This window comes from Cydia splendana, chromosome 15, assembly GCF_910591565.1.
Source record: "Cydia splendana chromosome 15, ilCydSple1.2, whole genome shotgun sequence".
Classification (NCBI taxonomy): domain Eukaryota; kingdom Metazoa; phylum Arthropoda; class Insecta; order Lepidoptera; family Tortricidae; genus Cydia; species Cydia splendana.
In genome coordinates this window covers 15,980,087-15,992,283 of record NC_085974.1, presented here as the reverse complement: position 1 = coordinate 15,992,283, position 12,197 = coordinate 15,980,087, and the positions used below count along the sequence as shown (strand labels likewise).

General features: G+C 41.8%; 2 protein-coding genes across 2 annotated transcripts in view; both read left to right on the top strand.

Moving 5' to 3' along the window:
- LOC134797338 (insulin receptor substrate 2) overlaps nucleotides 1–12,197 on the top strand; it is a 394,635-nt gene that overhangs the window by 275,482 nt on the left and 106,956 nt on the right. The gene's annotated exons all lie outside the window — the stretch shown is intronic.
- The window catches only part of LOC134797744 (cyclin-dependent kinase-like 1), a 29,295-nt gene continuing 27,076 nt past the window's right edge, over nucleotides 9,979–12,197 (top strand). Inside the window, exon 1 of the mRNA XM_063770103.1 lies at nucleotides 9,979–10,164. The gene's annotated coding sequence lies outside the window, so the exon portion shown is untranslated. The remainder of the gene's footprint in view (nucleotides 10,165–12,197) is intronic.

Here is a 12,197-nt window from a genome sequence, read left to right as displayed (position 1 = left end):
TAACGCCATCTACTCGACAGTAGGCCAAAAGGTTATGGCGCCATCGATCGAAAAGTTTGCACCATACCTTTGGCCTACTGTGGAAGTCGATGGTGTTAATTTCAATATTTAACAAATGCAGTGGGACACAACAGGCTCTCAATAATAATGCGTGGATTTAAACTTTGGTATGCCTAAAAAAACAAGATTTACCTATTAAATAATTGGACTGGAACGGAAATACTGCAAGCGAATTTTCGTTCAGTCTGCTAATTTAAAAGGTCATATCGATATCAGAATTTAAGTATACTTGATAACAGTCTTGATTAGTAACTTTAGTCAGTTTTCGTTGACAAATAGCCTTGCGGACATGACATTTATGAATGTTGTACATTCCGAGCCGAAGAAGTTTTATTCAGGGGTTTATAAAGTTCGTCTGTTACGATTCATATTTAAGAGGTTTGGTTGAAGCCGTCTTATAGTGAGTTAAGTCAGTTACAGACTGACAAAAAAGAGTAAAAATAAAATGTGGTAATACTGTAGTGTCGTCCTTTTCAAATCAATCTAAGAATACGGGGCGACACTACAGTTTTGCCACTTTTTAATTTATACTCTTTTTTGTCAGATTATATAAGAGTCCGCTCTGTCCCCAGCAAGCTTGGCAGAATTTCACCTTCCGATACGAACGTAGTTTCGTTCTCATTTTTAAACTACGTGTTGGATTGTAGGGGAGAGCGAGGTGAGTTGTGACAGAGGAGAGTTGTGACATTGTCGATTTTTTGGAATCTAATAACTGTTAGCGAGCTCGCAACTCGCAACAGTGCGCGTTTGTTAGCTCGGAACTTGAACGAACAAACGCGCGCTATTGCGACCTAGTTTTTAGTTAAAAGATTCCAAAAGATCGACTATGTCACAACTCACCTCTGTCAAAACTCACCTCGGTCTCCCCTAATGAAACTTTGCACATACAATGACATGAGGTATATCTATGCCTGTAGTTCATAGTATAGCTCCAGCTTATAAAACAAACGAAATACAGCAAAAACAGGTTTTGTATGTAAAATTTAATCATCTAAGTAGGTACAGTCGCCATCAGATATATCGGAGCGGCCAAGGTGTTCACAATATCTGAACACGCGCTCTAACGCCCTGACAATAGAGGCGTGTTCCGATATTTGTGAGCACCTTGGCCGCTCCGATATATCTGATGGCGACTGTACATCAAATTGACCGCAAACGACAATACCTAAAAAAGCATTGTCATCAATTTGTTAACAATTCGTCCCAATCGTAACATCGAATTCGCGGTAAATGCAGTTGAATTGAATTGTAATTGAGCCACGAGGACGAAACTGTCATTTAAGAGAACATTGCAACCGTTTAAGGAAACCTAAAATGGCAGTTAGCAATTAATGTAGGTAATTACTTTACTACTACTCACTAGTTTGGCGCGATGGCCCAAAATGAGTCTCGGCCTCCAACACAAGAGCACGCCATTTTACCCGGTCCAGAGCGGTATCACACCAGCTTTCAATGACACCGAGCTCCCGGAGATCTGCCTCCACTCTATCCGCACATCGATATTAAAGGGGGCCTGTCAGTTAGAACAAAATTTTGACAGTTCCGAACAACTGACAGGCCGATACCGTCCGGCGAACTGTTAATCAGTGGGCCCCTTTAGGATCCGATGACCTACAGGGAAATGTAGTATCCACATTCATTCTGAATACCTTTCTCGTCACATAAACTTTCATCCCTCCGCATCACATGCCTGTACCACGCTAAGCGATTCCCTTAAAGAAACCCTTATCAACTACGTACTTATTTTTAGGGTTCCGTACCCAAAGGCTAAAAACGGGACCCTATTACTATGACTCCGCTGTCCGTCTGGCCGTCTGTCCGTCTGTTTGTCACCAGGCTGTAACTCATGAACCGTGACAGCTAGACAGTTGAAATTTTCACAGATGATGTATATATCTGTTGCCGCTGTAACAAAAAATACTAAAAACGAAATAAAATAAATATTTAAGTGGGGCTCCAATACAACAAACGTGATTTTTTTGCCGTTTTTGCCGTAATGGTACGGAACCTTTCGTGCGCGAGTCCGACCGGTTTTTTTCAAACTTGTCATTGTTTTGTTTGTGTTTGGCAGTTCGTGGTGCAGTTTTCATTTACCGGCGGTTGATTTATTCGCGACGTCGCCGCGTATTTCTTCCGATGTCGTTGTAACCCTAAACCGATTGCGTGGCGCTAGCGGGGCCTTCGACTTCCGTCGGTATCGCCATATTGATTGATAAGTAGGATAAGTTTACGTGTCAGAGGGCTTCCTTATTTCCAGGCTAATGTCTTGAGCAGTGGTTCCTAACCTTTTCAGTCCGGTCACCCCTATGACTAACTAGGGAACCTGATTTTACCCCTCCTCCCAATGGTAATAAAAAATAAAACGTGTACGTTTGTTGTATTGTCATATTAGGTCAGCTTATTACCCCCGCAAAATACCAGTTTTACCCCCACGGGGGTAATTACCCCCAGGTTAGGAACCACTCAAGACTCTTGAGACATTCCTTAAAATCTGTGTTATCCGTATTATCAGTGATTATCCGAAAAAACTGATATAAAGTTTAGATTGCTGACGTTTTGGTGTCGTTTTGAATTTGACATTATAATTTAATGTTAAATTTTAATGTACATAAATATTACTATTATTTATTTTCTCTTTATTTATTTCTCATCTTAAGTTAGGTTATTTTATAATATGAATATAAAAGTAAAATATAAAAACACTTACAAAACAATAAAAATTAATATAAACACATTATAAAAAACCTAACCTAGGGTGCCGCCAGCAGCGGGGCAAGGCCCAAGCTACCGGTGGTCAGGGCTGCAGAGAGAGGAACCGGCGGACTATCCGCGCCGTGTCCAAGATCACCGCCTTCTACATCTGACCCTTGATCCAACCACCTAGCGAGAGTCTCTCAAGGTGTTGGTCGAGACTCTTCGCTATTAGACCGTTTACTGAAACGACTATCGGGACAATGATCGTCGAATCAACATCCCACATGGCGGTTATCTCGTGAGCCAAGTCTAGGTACTTACTGGACTTGTCCTTCTCGGCCTTCACGAGATTCTCATCATGGGGGATGGTGATGTCAACGAGCACGGCCCGACGTTGCGATCGATCTATTATCACAATATCAGGCTTATTGGCTACAATAGTCCTGTCAGTGATGATAGATCGATCCCAATAGAGCGTGGCACGACCATTCTCGAGAACAGGCGCAGGTAAGTACTTGTAGTACGGTACTTCGCGGTCCACAAGGTCATATAGAAGAGCAAGTTGCTGGTGAATAATCCTGGCTACGAGATTATGTCTGTGCAAGTACTCGCCGTTAGCAAGATGAGAGCAACCGGAAATGATATGCCTGAGTGACTCTCCGGGACAGCGGCATACCCGACAGATGTCGACCGTACCGTCCTTCAGGATATATTTCCGATAGTTGTTCGTCATCATCACTTCATCCGCAATTGCACAGGCAAAACCCTCGGTTTCTCCGAAGAGGTCCCCGAATCGTAACCAGTTCACCGACGCGAGCAGGTCCACATCGGGTCCCGTGAGGGCCTTGTAGAATCGCCCGTGTAGCACCTTACTCTCCCATGCCGCCTTGCGATCCGCAGTACTTAGTACCACAGGTTTGCGCCAGTTCTCGTTTGCCAAGGAAAGCGGCGTGAGGTTCCTATCTACTGCCACCACATCACGATGCATCCCACACTCGTTGTTAAGGAAATAGTTCCTGAGATTGTACACCTCGTGGTTGTGGAGATCCTTGGCGTTTAGGAAGCCTCGGCCTCCACACTTCCGTGGGATGTACAATCTCATAACTGACGAGCGTGGGTGTAGCATGCGATGTGCGGTGAGCAGTGATCGGACCCTCCGATCCAGGGCGTCCAGCTCGGTCTGAGTCCACCTTAGTATGCCAAAGGAGTATGTGAGTAGGGGCATTACCCAGGCGTTGAAGGCGCGCACTTTGTTGCCTCCTGACAAAAGACTGTTAAGGACTTTTGTGAGCCGACTGAAAAAGCGCTCCTTCACCGACCGTCTAATACCCTCGTCCTCAATACCCAACGACTGTGACATACCAAGGTATTTATAGGTTTCTGATTCAGAGATAGATGAAAGACATTGTCTCAGAAAGTTGTAAATTTATTGAATTTACAACCCTCCCCCGCTGTACATGCATAACCGCAATTTATCGACACCAAACTCCATGTGGATGGCACTACTGAAGACTTCAGTGGTTTTCAGTAGCTCCAACAAGTCTTGGCTATTTGGTGCAAATAATTTGAGGTCATCCATGTACAGAAGGTGAGAAATGACTTCACCCTCTCTCCGAAGCCGGTAACCTAGTCCCAAATCCTTCAGCAGAGTGCTGAGGGGATTCAAAGCTAGGCAGAACCACAGGGGACTCAGACTGTCGCCCTGAAAGATTCCTCGCTCAATCCTTATAAAATCCTGCGGGCCAGAGCGGTCACCCCCGCCTCCTGGTTGACGAAGGACTGTGGTCCACTGTCTCATACACGCGCTTAGGAAGGCTCTCAAAGCTGCATCAACTTTATACAACTCTAAGACCCTCCCCAACCATGAATGAGGCACCGAATCATAGGCCTTCTTGTAGTCAATCCAAGCGGCTGAGAGGGCACGCTTGTTCCGCCGGATTTGTTGGCAAATGGTCATGTCAATGAGGAGGAGCTCTTTAGTACCACGGGACCCAACCCTACACCCATTTTGAGCGGAAGCCAGAATATTGTTTGCGACAATGTGCGCGTTGATTTTTGCTCTCAAAATGGATGTAAGGAGCTTGTAGAGTATTATTATTATTATTATTATTGTTTATTATTCAAAAAAATTGTAATTACAGCGTTCGCCAATACATTACAATCTTAAATACTAACCAACATTACTTAACCTAATTTTTAAATTCACTACACTATACTACTTAATTAATACAGCGATTCAAATATTCGTTTACATTCTTTTACAAGCTGTGACCACTTGGATGCGAACACATCAATGTGTGGTGCCATATTAAGCACAGAGTTGAGCAGCGTGAGTGCGGTGTGTAGCGGCGCTTGGCGCAGCAGGCCGCTGCGCGCGGGCGGCGCTGCCAGCAGCCGCGCGCTGCGCAGTCGCCCGCGCGCATCAGGTGCATACAGTCTTACTACCTCACACACCAGCTCTACACAATCCACCCTATTATGGATGACGCCTAGGGCGAGCTTCGCTACTGCTAGGTGTCGTCTGATTTCTAGTGATTCGTACCCTAGCATGCCTAGCAGAAAAGGCGTCGGGTACATGTATGGATAATAAGTAAATTGTTTTTAGGGTTCCGTACCCAAAGGGTAAAACGGGACCCTATTACTAAGACTTCGCTGTCCGTCCGTCCGTCCGTCCGTCCGTCCGTCCGTCCGTCCGTCCGTCCGTCTGTCACCAGGCTGTATCTCACGAACCGTGATAGCTAGACAGTTGAAATTTTCACAGATGATGTATTTCTGTTGCCGCTATAACGACAAATACTAAAAACAGAATAAAATAAAGATTTAAATGGGGCTCCCATACAACAAACGTGATTTTTGACCAAAGTTAAGCAACGTCGGGAGTGGTCAGTACTTGGATGGGTGACCGTTTTTTTTTGCTTTTTTTTTTGTTTTTTTTTTTATATGGTACGGAACCCTTCGTGCGCGAGTCCGACTCGCACTTGCCCGATTTTATTTGTATAAGTGACGTAAATACCTTTTCTGAACCCTTTCGAGCAAGAGTATATAAGAATTTTCGTGAGGTGTCCAAACTGTTGCACTCGTTTCTAATACACTACGAACGAGAGCCGAATATAGAGCGCGCACAGCTATGGGCGAAAATGGCTGAGAGTTACGCAGTACGAATCCCAGTTTTTGAGCCGCCCTCTTAGCAACATTTAATGCATGTTCGCGGAACGTTAATTGTTGGTCAAACAATACCCCCAGGTCTCTCACCGAGCTTACGCGTGTAATAGCGCTGTCGCTTAAAGTATATTGGCATATAATTGGCTGGGAAGAACGAGTGAATGACATCACTTCACATTTTTTTAAATTAAAAGTCAATTTATTTAGCACACTCCATGTATATATCGCGTTGATGTCGTTTTGTAACTCCTCACAGTCTGCTGCATTCTTTATTACCTTTACGATTTTAACATCATCTGCAAACATGAGAACTTTGCTATGACGCGCTACTGTTGGTAAATCATTTATTAGAATATTAAAAAGCAACGGGCCCAAATTCGACCCTTGACTTATACCCGACAGCGTTACGTATGCATCTGATAGAAATGGTCCGTACTTCACAAATTGCGTTCTGTCACTGAGATAACTTGAGAAAAATCGTAGCAATCTAGGTACAAAACCCATAGAACCCAATTTGGTTAGCAAGACATCATTATCAACTCTGTCAAATGCCTTTTGAAAGTCCAAGTATATGACGTCCACTTGGTTTCTTCTGTCAATTTCGAAAGACATTAAACTAAGTAAACTGACCAGATTGGTAGCAACTGACCGCCTAGGAAGGAATGCGTGCTGCGCGCTCGTGATGTGCGGTAAGCATTGAGGTAATATAAGCGCATGTAATGTCATCTCAAATACTTTAGCGAGTGAGCATAATATAGCTACCGGCCTATAATTTTCAACTTGGGTCTTGGGCCCCGATTTTGGGATAGGTGTGACTCGAGATTGTTTCCAGCACTTAGGATAAACTCCGGTCGATAGAATTATGTTAAATATAAACCTAATTGGTTCGCACAGATAGTCAGCACATCCCTTTATGACATAAGGCGGTATGGCATCCGGCCCTGGGGAAGTGTTAGATCTTAGCTTCTTTATAGCTTTTTGGACATCACTCGGATTGATCGTCGATACGTCGACGATACGTCGACCCTCCGCGAGTCTGCTGCCCCAGTCGCGCTAACTACGGATGGATAGAGTGTAGGCAAGCATGTGATGGGTCTGTGGTTCTTCGCTTCCGTGGTACTACCGGACTTATAGAGCAGGCAGCAGAGCTGTGTTAAGGAAGGTGGGAGAGAACCAAGCTCGAGGGCTTGTTGAAATTGTACTGCCAAGCGCGAGTGAGAGCATCAGAACCACTTTAGCCAGAAGTTGTGCAATCCATCCGGCCCAGGACTTTTCCAGTTCTGGGCCGTGCGGATGGCACAACTGACGTCATCGGGGCTGATGGTGACTGCCCCCATAGGTTCGATGGACTCGCACTCACGCTCGACAACACTCATCCAACCCCCCTCGGTGTGTCCGACAGGCACCGACCAGATGCTACGCCAGAAGTCGGTCATGGCAGTAGCATCCGGCGGCTGCGTGTCGGGCGCACGAAGGTTGGCTTCCTCCCACTTTCGGTACACCTTCCTTTGGTCACTTTGAAAAAGGCGATTCTGCTGAAATCGATCCACACGCTCTCTGTAGCGGCGAATACGGTTTGGCCATGCATAGACTTTCTGCTTTAGAAAGTCGATGCGCTCTGTGACATTGGCCATGTAGTCGCGGGGCCTGATATCCGTCCCCGCGAACGCCTGGTTCACAAAGCGCATTACTCGGGGGCGATTGTTGCCCCCCCCCTGAAGCAGATCAGTTTTGCGATGAGAGTCCTAAACGAGCTGATACGTCGCTCGATCCGCGCTTGCCATGCAGGGACACCTCCGACGGTCCTAGGTGCACGTTCAGCGTCCGGGAACTTGACGCGAGCAACACGGCACGCCGCGATGGCTCCGCAGTACATGATCGAGTGCGTATCATCTAAATCTTTACTAGTCCGCAAATGTGGTTCTAGTAAAGCGTTTAGGGCTCCCATTAGCGCTAGATTGCGTCTATTCATAGGCAGACGTGGTAATCGGGGCCTAGAGTTGGTTGTGACGCGATACTGCGTAATCGCCTCTTCCAAAGTCCTCCTCAGTTGCTCATTAGCAGTTGTTAAAAGGTAAACAATTATTTATATTATTATGCAGTTTAGGTAAGACTCACTATTTCTATGCCTATTCAGGCAGGATGTGCTGAACAAAATTCTGTTATTACATCTTTAATGTACCACATTCAAAGAAATAAATAAATGATTGATTGATTGATTGACAGTATTGCTTAGTTTCTTTCTGGTATTTAGTTTCTTTAGTTCAATTACATTTTTCAACAAAAGTTTCCTTATTTCCGAAGACAAATTTTTTGTTGATGCTATCAAGGAAAGTACTTACCAGTATAATGCTCAGAACGGTACGACATGCCTATGACACCTTGGTATAACTGAGAATGCCTGAAGGATGCCTCGGCATTCCCAAGCATACTCGGCATGTCTGAGAACGCCTCGGCATGCCTGAGGACGCCTGGATAATATGTCAAAGGATCCCTTGCCGTGCCATACCGATTGTCGGTGCCGGGCCACACATGGTGATTGGGAGAAATCTATAGGTAGAATGTTAGTGATGTGTATGTCTGATCGGTAATAGGTTTAAACACTAAAATGTCGATTAAATCCACTTGATTCGGTTTAGATGCATTTGTCTCTATAATATGTATACCTAAATATGCCGAAACCGGCTGTAGGAGGAGTAGGGCTGTCCCGTACAAATTTCGTTTATTTCCTGTGTTGCGACTTTTTTGGCATTTAAAGCAGCCGGTTATTTTTCTGTGCATATTTTTGACCATTTGTCATAGAAAAGGAAACTCTTACACCTGCAAATCATCAGAAATTCGCTTTTGTACGGGACAAACGGTAGACAATTTCATGGAATGCTCCTGTAATCGTTTTACCCCAGCCAGCCTCGCTACGACAACGCACGCTATATTCATACTTGTCGTCAGTGCAGGCTGTCGCGCGCCCGTAGCCGCCCGCCCCCGTAGCACCGTAGCACCGCGACGCGTAGCACTTACGACTACATTCGTAGCCGGCACTTTAAATTAAAATTAAATTAAAATTCATTTATTTCAAGTATCTGTGACTCATAAAACTTTAGCCTCTGTGGGTTTGGGGATGTTTGTAAGGTTTACTATAGTTCATTTTTTTAGCATTAGAAAATGACCACGCGATCTTGACGTGTCTTAATTGAGAAACGCTTTTTAAAATCAGTAACTATTACTTATGAAAGCAAAAGACTGTATTATAATCGTATATGATTCATAATTGTTACATATTTGCCGTGACTTATTTTTCAAAAGTGTTTTTCAATAAGACACGTCAAGATTGTTTACCTTTTTTCTAATACTAAAAAAACGAACTGTAAATGTATTAATTACTATCCATGATATTACTTACCTATCAATTGACAATCACTATCAAAAAATATATAATTGAACATAAATCTTCATTCATTCTGTCGTTTAATAAAGAAATCACAATCAGAATTTATTGTGATGTGATTTTAAAATAAAACGAATTGGTTACCCAAGATTATAATCGTCATAAAAAAAATATTTATCTACTTTTTCCCAATGTATTCAAATTTATAAAAGCTGTGTTTTAAAGCTTGCATTTTTTTCTTGAGTTCTATATATTTTTATTTATAAATAATAATAGTATAGTGTGGTGTATTAAACGAAACTGCTTACGAAAGAAGTAAATTTATTTATTTACTTGATAATCAAACGATTAATCCCCTTATTCATAAAACTTCACGGGCCTGATTTAGTTAAATTATGTTTTATCCCTTTCTCACAAATACATAAGTCAAACTGACAGATAAAGACAAATAATTCATAGCTAATTCAGGCCAGTAACGCGTTTATGAATAACGGCAAAGTCATCAAAATTAATTTCGTTAACCCACTGTTTTAAACGACTGCACTAAATAGGTTTAAAATCATTTTTAACCCCTTGTCTATGCATGACAAGGATTTTGACCAAATTTTAGTCATATTTTTACATTATCTTCGAGAACGAATTTTTCAACTGTAGCACAACTCACGATTTTAAACCACACACCCACACACACACACCTATGAAAGATTAATACGGCTAATGAAAGAAATATTGCATTAAAGTGACATTAAAATCACAGTGTAAAGACAGACTGGAACTTACCCTATAGCCTGATAGGCTAAAATTGAATTCGTCATTTAAAATGGTGACTGTTACTTTTTGCGTGGGACTCGCAACAATGTGTGGTGAGTAGTTTTTTTTTCTTGGTTCTAGACTATGACCACGCTAACTTTGCATAAACTTGGCAGTGAGAAGGCATACATATCCCCTATCAACCCCATACTTGACGAAGCACTTGGCATGAAACTTAGCATAGTCCAATTCTAGAATTTTTCTTTTCGGCTACTGAAGATTTGCAGCGTGCATTTTAAGTAAGGCTCGGAACCGGTTAAAACTCAATATAAGTTTTTGAAAAAAATAAATTTTACCGCTGACTGTTGTGTGACTGTTTTTACACCTGCAGCCTATGGGCCAACTACACGCAGAAGGCTTACAACGCTCTACGCGTACAATATAACAATGCTTTCAGGGTTCTGATGGGGTTGCCTCGTTACTGTAGCGCCTCGGGGATGTTTGCCAATGCCGGAATAGATGGATTCCATGCCATCATGCGAAAAAGGTGTGCATCAACCCTGAGCAGGATACGGGACAGCCCCAATAGAATCCTGGGCATTGTTTCTGAAACGTGGGACAGCCCCCTAATGAGGCACTGGCTCGGTCTGCATGCGCCAGTTCCGCATGTACCGGGTCATAGGTTAAGTTAGTTTTGTTTTATTTTTTTTTATTTTTTTTTTATTTTAATGTATTATTTAGTTTTATATAATATTAACCCTAATTTTAAGTTTAGTAATAATGATACTTGTAAGTCTGAAATAAATGCTTTTTTTTTGTACTTTTCTTTCCACAGGTAACTTATACCTACTCATCGAGACAATTTTAAAAACCCCATACCTACACAATTAGTATGCCTTGTGTTGTCACAAAGTTCCCATAGCCACCTCCTGTCTCAATGATGAGATCACCTCCATGTCATCATAATATTTTGCATTGCCATCCGATTTACATATGTACGCAAAATTTCAGCTCAATCGGAAATCGGGAAATGGGTCAAAATGCTTCCAAGATTTGACCCACACTAACAAAATAAAAATTTGCCACAAATAGGAAAGCAGGAGGGCAGAGAACGGCACATATCGAATGACGTTTATTGTTTTTAATCACACTTGCTCGAAAAATTACGTGTATTTAAAAGTAATAAAGAATTTTGTATTTTTGTATTTGTATTTTTGAAAAAGATCCTATTTCATGCAGGTGTACTAAAGGACAAAGGCCTATATTGTTCCCGCGGGAGCTACAGCTTTTTTTTTTTTAATTATGTCACTAATTCATACGAAACAAGTAGGTATAAATAAGTTTTAGTATTAAAATACTGTCGTTTATAATTTAATATTTTTGTTTAATGTTTAAAAATATTTAATTACAGTAATTTAATAGCCGTTTATAATATTTTTACACAATTCAATCGTGGCTTTATGCCGGATGGGTCTGTGCCTTCACTGCCTTTGATGTCTAACCTGTCAAAGAATGACAATATAGCGAACGAATGATTGAAATGCAGTTCACTGTTGAAATGTCACCGTATTTAAGAATGATTTCGTTTAAAATTTTTTGTTTTTGTTCGCAAGTGTGATGAATAACATTATGTGTAACTCCGGGGGTAAGAATATTGAAAACTAGGGTCTTTATTTCCCTCCAGCCCGCGGCTGTCGTGGATAAAAACCCTCGTCTCCAAAATTTCACTTACCCCCCACGTTGCACAATGTACTAAATATTACTATGTCTATTACTTACCTTATTTATTTGTTTTGTATATGAAATGTTTTAATCCGGCTAATCCAAAAAAATTTTTAAATCTATTAATTGAAATTTCAAAAATACTCGTCGCATAACTCAAGAATGAGTTTGACTGTGGGCACAGATTATGTAATCTGTGGGGTCATCAGTCTCTATAGTTCATTTTTTTAGCATTAGAAAAAAGGTAAACAATCTTGATGTGTCTTTTAATTGAAAAACAGGTTTTAAATATAAGTCACGGCATATATGTAACAATTATGAATCTAATACGATTATTTATATTCTTCTGCTTTCATACGTAATAGTTACTGATTTTTAAAAAGCGTTTTTCACTTAAAAGACACGTCAAGATCGCTCACCTTCT